This window comes from Heterocephalus glaber, unplaced genomic scaffold (genome assembly GCF_053883595.1).
Source record: "Heterocephalus glaber isolate CG9 unplaced genomic scaffold, H.glaber_assembly_v1.0 deba00001479, whole genome shotgun sequence".
Classification (NCBI taxonomy): domain Eukaryota; kingdom Metazoa; phylum Chordata; class Mammalia; order Rodentia; family Bathyergidae; genus Heterocephalus; species Heterocephalus glaber.
In genome coordinates, this window is record NW_028258316.1 from 8211807 (window position 1) to 8217973 (window position 6167).

Genomic DNA, 6167 nt, shown 5'->3' on the forward strand with positions numbered 1-6167 from the left:
CCCCAAAAAGGAACAGTCTTCAGTAGAAAGAACTAAAGCAAGACAGAGAATTCTCCTGAGTGTATTTAATGAGAAAATAGGGTATGATGTAAAAACATGGTTATGTCAGGTGAGTGAAGAGCTGGAGGGAATGCAGGACAAGTTGCCTGGGGAGGAGGTAGGACTGTCTATGCAGCTGGAGCCACTGCACATCTCTATAGTGACCGATGGGCTTCAGGGCCAGTCCAGATTGTCTGGAGATGGGGATGGACAGTGATGACACATCCTTCCAGCAGCCCTCCATAAGCACTGATACTATACCCACCAGACAGGTGGAGCCAGCAGGAGAAATGATGTAAAGCAGAATTCAAGGGAGAAAACATTGAGCAAGCCAAAGAGGAGTGATCGATATCAATGAAAAGCATAGTTGATGGAGAAAGATTCAATGATTACAAATTTCTATGCAAGAAGGAACACCACATCAAAACACAAAACGAGGACCAGGGATTTAGCTCAGTGGTGCTGCTGCCTGCCTCGCAAGTGCAAGATCTTGAGTTCGATCCCTGGTACCAAAAACCCCCCAAAACAACAAACCCCCCCCAAAAAACCAAAAACAAAACTACAAACGAAAAGCTGCTAGGAATGAAAAGTGAATTCAGGAAAGCTGAGCCTATGGCAGCCTTGAGAATTTATATGTGTCTATATATGCAAGGCATAATCAAAATACACAGGGAGTATTTAAAATTTAAAAATTTATTACAGTAAAAGACATTGCCATCAAACCCCCCTTGGTTTGAACACTCTTATCCCATTGTTCTTTCCACTGTCTGAAGTAGTTTTGGAAATTCTCTTTCACGTCTCTACAAAGTGTGATAAAAAATAAATTGAAAGTTGCTTCCAAGTGCCATCCAACAGAAAAGCAGGCTCATAAAAACATTACATTGTATCTTCATCCACCTTATTTCACAGGATCTGGCACTGCCCAACTTCTGGCTCTTCTCCAAACTCAAAACGACCACAAAAGGTAAATGTTTTTGAGTCAATTCAGGACATCAAGGCAGCCACAACAGAGCACAACTAAAGACACTCACAAAAGATGACTTCTAGAACTGCGTTAGAAAGAGGCAAAAATGTTAGGATAAGTGTGTTCAAAGTGAAGGGGAATATTTTCAGGGGAGTTAATGGCAGTGTGCTTTTTATTGTAACACATTTTTGAAATCTGAACATTAATTGTATGTTTCAGTCATATCTCATATAGATACACAAATACATGCACATACATGCACATATATGATATAGTATTATAGTAACAATTAACAAGCTTGGTTTTATTTAAAAATATAGCTCTTTTCAAATATACATGTTATACTCACAAAATTAATTTATACTAGATTATAAAGAAAAGCTCAGAAAGTTCTAAAAAGTAAATGACATATTATCCACATTCTTGACCTTACTATAATTCACCTAAGATTTAAACATAGGAAAAATTCTAGCCATTTGAAAACATACATACAGGCACACATAAATACACACTCATAAGTAATAACTACATCAAAGAAAAAACCAAACAAATTTATAATTAAAATCTGTTTGAAGACAATGACCATAAGAATACTACATATCAAAAGTATGTTCTAGCCAGGGCTGGGGATTTAGTTCAGTGGTTCTGCCGCCTGCCTCCAAAGCACAAGGTCCCAAGTTCGATCCCCAGTACCAAAAAAAAAGAGTATGTTTTAGCCAAAGTGCTAACCAGAGGAAAACTTATAGCCATAAGAGTTTACTGTCAAACAACTAAAAAGTATTACGAACAGAGTAATTAAGTTGGTACTTAATATTAAAGTTTTGCGTGGATGGATGAGCACTGCACTTAGGATTATACATTCATTATCATATTTATCCTTCCAACAACCCATTTTAGAGCAGAGGAAAAGGAAACAGAGAGGATGTGTAACTTGCTCAAAGTCACATAGCTGGAGGATGCTGGAGACATGAGTCGAACCCACGCCTGCCTTCTCTGGAGCACATGCTTCCTGTCACTGCAGTGGACTACTCGCGCTGCATACCATGAGTCATTCATCTGCTTTTAAAATAGCTACATATTGTTATGGGAAACATAAATCACAGAAACATAACCTAGCACTTCTCAGAAGAGGTGTTTCCACTTCCTTTCTTTCTGGTGGTACCATGTTCCAAAATGTTAATAATTAGAAATAATTTCCCTTATATACAAGTTCCAAGTTTGGTAGGTTTGAATCCATTATTTATTCTTTGTCTTGACTTTGCTTTTCCTCTCCCCTCCTAAAAATGTAACTCAGTTACCTCCCCAAGGATTCCACAACGGCAATCCTAAAAATCCCTTACTGTTTCAACCACAACAAAAAGCATCCCCCAGCACTGAGCAGGGGAAGGATATGGGCCACGACGCCGTGTCATTCCAGATGCAGCACGCAGACTTCAGCCTGCCTGACTCAGAGGGGCCGGGCACAAGCTTGGCCCAGGAGCAGAGAAACTGCAGAGCAGGATGAGGGCAGAGGGGAAACTGCTGCTTCTGGGGTTCAAGAACAAGACAGAACTATCCCCTCCTTATTGTGCAGGCATTCTTCGTTTAATGACTTACCTGTTTAACAACTATTTGGACTTATGACCTGTCTTTTTTTATATACAGTTCTGTACATCTTGTTTACAGAGCCTCAGTGTCTTTTTTGGGTACAGTACATCTTGTTTATACAGTACTATAATTTTAGCTGATTGTACTGCACAGTACAGTACTGTAGTTTTATGCGTTATACATTACAGTACTGCATGTAAGAGTAATGCAAGTAAAAGCAAAGTCATCAAGTTGGAGTTTCCTTTGACCATTTCTTTGTTCTGAATAATCAATTCAGTTAATGATCTAGATGCAGGAATGTAACTCAGTCGTTAAACAAGGACGGTCTGTATTAACTCCAGGAAGGAGAAGACTAAAACTCAGAGCTTCAGAGCCTGTCCAGGCCTCACAGCCAGTGTGCTGGAATGTGCCGCAAGTCCATCTGAATGCAGCACCCATGGTCTGGCCCGCACCCCCGCCCCATCACTGGAAACACATAAGGAATGGTCTTTTCTCAACTAACATCTCAATATGGAAGACTTACCTATGGTCTGTCCTGTGGGAGGTTCCTGAGTAGCGCTCTGCAAACCAAGGCTGGAAAGCTGGGCTTAGAAGAGATTGGTACACCGTTTCCTCAGGCCACCACTAGTCCCTACTTACACCTCGGGGCCCATGGAGGGCTCAGTACTGAATAAAGGAGTATATTCTACAGTCAGGATGTTCATAATTCCCCAGCGTGCAGACTCCAGCACCTACCTATTCCTCTGGCCCTGAGAGGCTAAGCCAAGGCCATAGGAGCTGAGGACAAAGTGATCCTCCCAAAGGAGGCAGCAAGCTTTGGAGACCCCAGCCTTGGCCATGCTTGGACAGAAGCTCCACAGAGACAGCCTTTCACTCCCACAACCACCACAGCCAGTGAATCTTTTACAGTGAGTACTGTGCAAATCCAGTGAAACTTTCTATCATTCGATAACAGGAAATATATATGTGCCTCAAGTATAATGAAGTGGTAAGCACAGCCACCTTCTGCTGGTACTGTGCCAGGCACTGTGCCCAGCCCTCTGTGTAGTTAGCACTCACCACGACCGCAACTGGATGTTCACGTGTTTCCCTCATGCACCTCATGCCTGGTTCCCCAGAAGACCTACACCTCTGGAGCAAAAAGGGCTGAGTCCCAGTGTTTGGGACAGAGGTCACAGGAGCTGCTTGGGAAACCCCAGCTAAAGAAGGAAATGCAAGTTTTACTAAATAAAATGCATGTTTTATTTAACCCATATGATCACCTTATGAAGTGCTTATTATTATGTTCACTTTGTAGCCGAAGAAAGACACACCAAGAGTCAAGTAATGGTGATAATAGCTCATGATTACCAAGAATTTACCATGTCAGGTCCCGAACTAGGAGCTTTAGTCAGATTACTCTGTGTTTCATGGAGGAAGGAAGCAAGTGAAATGAGGCAGTCCCACTTGCCTGAGGTCCCACAGCAGGGAAGTGGTAGTGGCAGGTCTGCCCAGGTTACCATCCGTCGGTCTTTCCTTCACACCAGCCACAACCTCTGGCACCTGGGAGCCAGTGAGGCAAGATGGAGACACAGCCGAGCCCAGAGGGGCCCAGGCAATGATTCTTGTTGCCTGACATCTTTAGGGTCGACACTCTCCAGGAGGGCCCATGATAGGACTATGGCTACCTCACCCTGCTACACCTACCACTTCCTACTTTCCACCTCTCTCCCACCCATCTGCACTTATCAGTCCCAGGTCCCATTGTTAGGGGCCTTTCCAGGCTTGGGGGCCCTGCCGGCTCTGCCTCATGACAAGTAGCTACGGTGTGAGAGTGTGAGGTTTAAACCAGGACACTGGGAGCCCTGGCTCTGCTACCTACCATCTGGGCAGCCTCAGGTGAACCTTTTCACCTCCTGGGTCCTCAGTTTCCTTGTCTGTGAATGAGGGTAATGACAGTGGTGAAGGGAACCGCCTGGCCTAGGCCCTGGACCACCAAAGTAGCCAAGAAGTTGAGCTGATCCCATCCTGGCTCCCTTGCAAGGCCCCACTCAGAGCAACAACGGGATGTCTGTGGGAGGGATGCCACAGCCATGAATGGTGTCCAGATGCCAGCCACGTGGGGCCACTGCCCAGCTGGACCAGGCCTGGGAGCTTCTGTCTGGATTGGGACAACACAGCCAGACACTGCAGCGCCTATTCCTATTTGGACAGTTACTGCAGCAGCAGATAACACTGTGCTGTTGGCCCATGAAGATGAACAGTAATTGGACCAGCCTAGGCTTTGGCTGCTGTGGGGCTGAGCCGTGCCAGGAGCTGGGCTAGACTAGGAAGTATGGACACGATGGGGGAAAGAGCCACAACAGTCACAGCCACTGTCTGCTATAGGGAGCGTGGACACAGCTTGTCTCGTGTTCTCTTTGTAGCAGCCTTGTACAGCAGGTATCTGGCTCCCCCCTTTTTCAGGTTAGGAAATGGAGGCTCAGGAGGAAAAGTGGGCCAAGATCACGCAGCCTGCAAGTGAATCAAGATGTAAATTCAGAACTGACTTCAAAGATTCAGGACAAAGAGCAGTGCTCAGTGCTTGGTGCTGCGAGAAATTGGCTGGCCCAGGGATGAGGGTCCTAGCCACAGGGTTGGGGATGTGAGGAACCCTGCTGTGGCCTGCCACTTGAGGACACACAGCTGCTCCCGCCTGTACTGTCCCACCCACAGGGGCAGCCTCCTAGACCACACTTCTTTTCTATGCCTCCTTCATGCCCCACACAGGGCCTGGCGACACTGCTGTGGCTGCCACAGGAGTGCCAGCCAGACCGCTGTGGTGGGCAGTCTGCAGCCATGCTGCGGAGCCCTCTGGGGTGCCCGGGCTGGCCTCAATGCAGGGTGGGTGGCGAACCCTGCTTCCTGACCTGAATCCAGGCTCCCTACTGGCGGCGTCCACAGGACATCCTGGCCCCGAGGAGGGAGCACAGGCTGACAAGGAGGTGCTCTCCTGAACAGACTCTTGCTCTGAGGCCAAGGGATGCTCTGCTTGGTGGCACAGAGCCCTCTGCAAGCCCTGCGCTTGCAGCCTCTGGAAGCCAAGGCCTGTGGCTGGCCCCAGGCGTCCTACAAGCTCACAGACTCACTGCACCCTTGTTCTCCCATCACCGCGCCGTCTCACTTCCAGCCTGAGTCTGGTTTTGGTTTTTCTCACATGGCTATCTTTTCAATAAGGAAAATTCTGCTGTGTTGAGGGGAAAAATCCCTCCTCTGCATAAACATGTGCCACATTTCCATCTTACACTTTCTATTTTTTTCTCTCCCTCCTTTTCAAAGTTGGAGATGAAAGAATTTTTTCCGTTTTCTCCTGCTCTGCCTTGAAAAGACTGCTTTCGGACTTCAGAAATGAGGAGCACAGGCACCCAGAACTATACTCATGTGGTTCAGTCACATAAATGATCCCTATCCTGAAAGTTCCAAATGAAATAACATTGCAGCCACTCATTATGGTTGTGCAACATTGTTTTGCTATTTTTTTAAAAGAGAGAACAAAGCAATTTCATTTTCTGCAGGCAACCCTAGCTTCTAAAGAAGATGAGGTCTGTGAGTATTAATT

At 46.1% G+C, this 6167-nt stretch overlaps 1 protein-coding gene across 31 annotated transcripts in view; it reads right to left on the reverse strand.

The window, feature by feature from the left end:
* The window catches only part of Ralgps1 (Ral GEF with PH domain and SH3 binding motif 1), a 262738-nt gene that overhangs the window by 44117 nt on the left and 212454 nt on the right, over positions 1-6167 (reverse strand). The window lies entirely within an intron of this gene.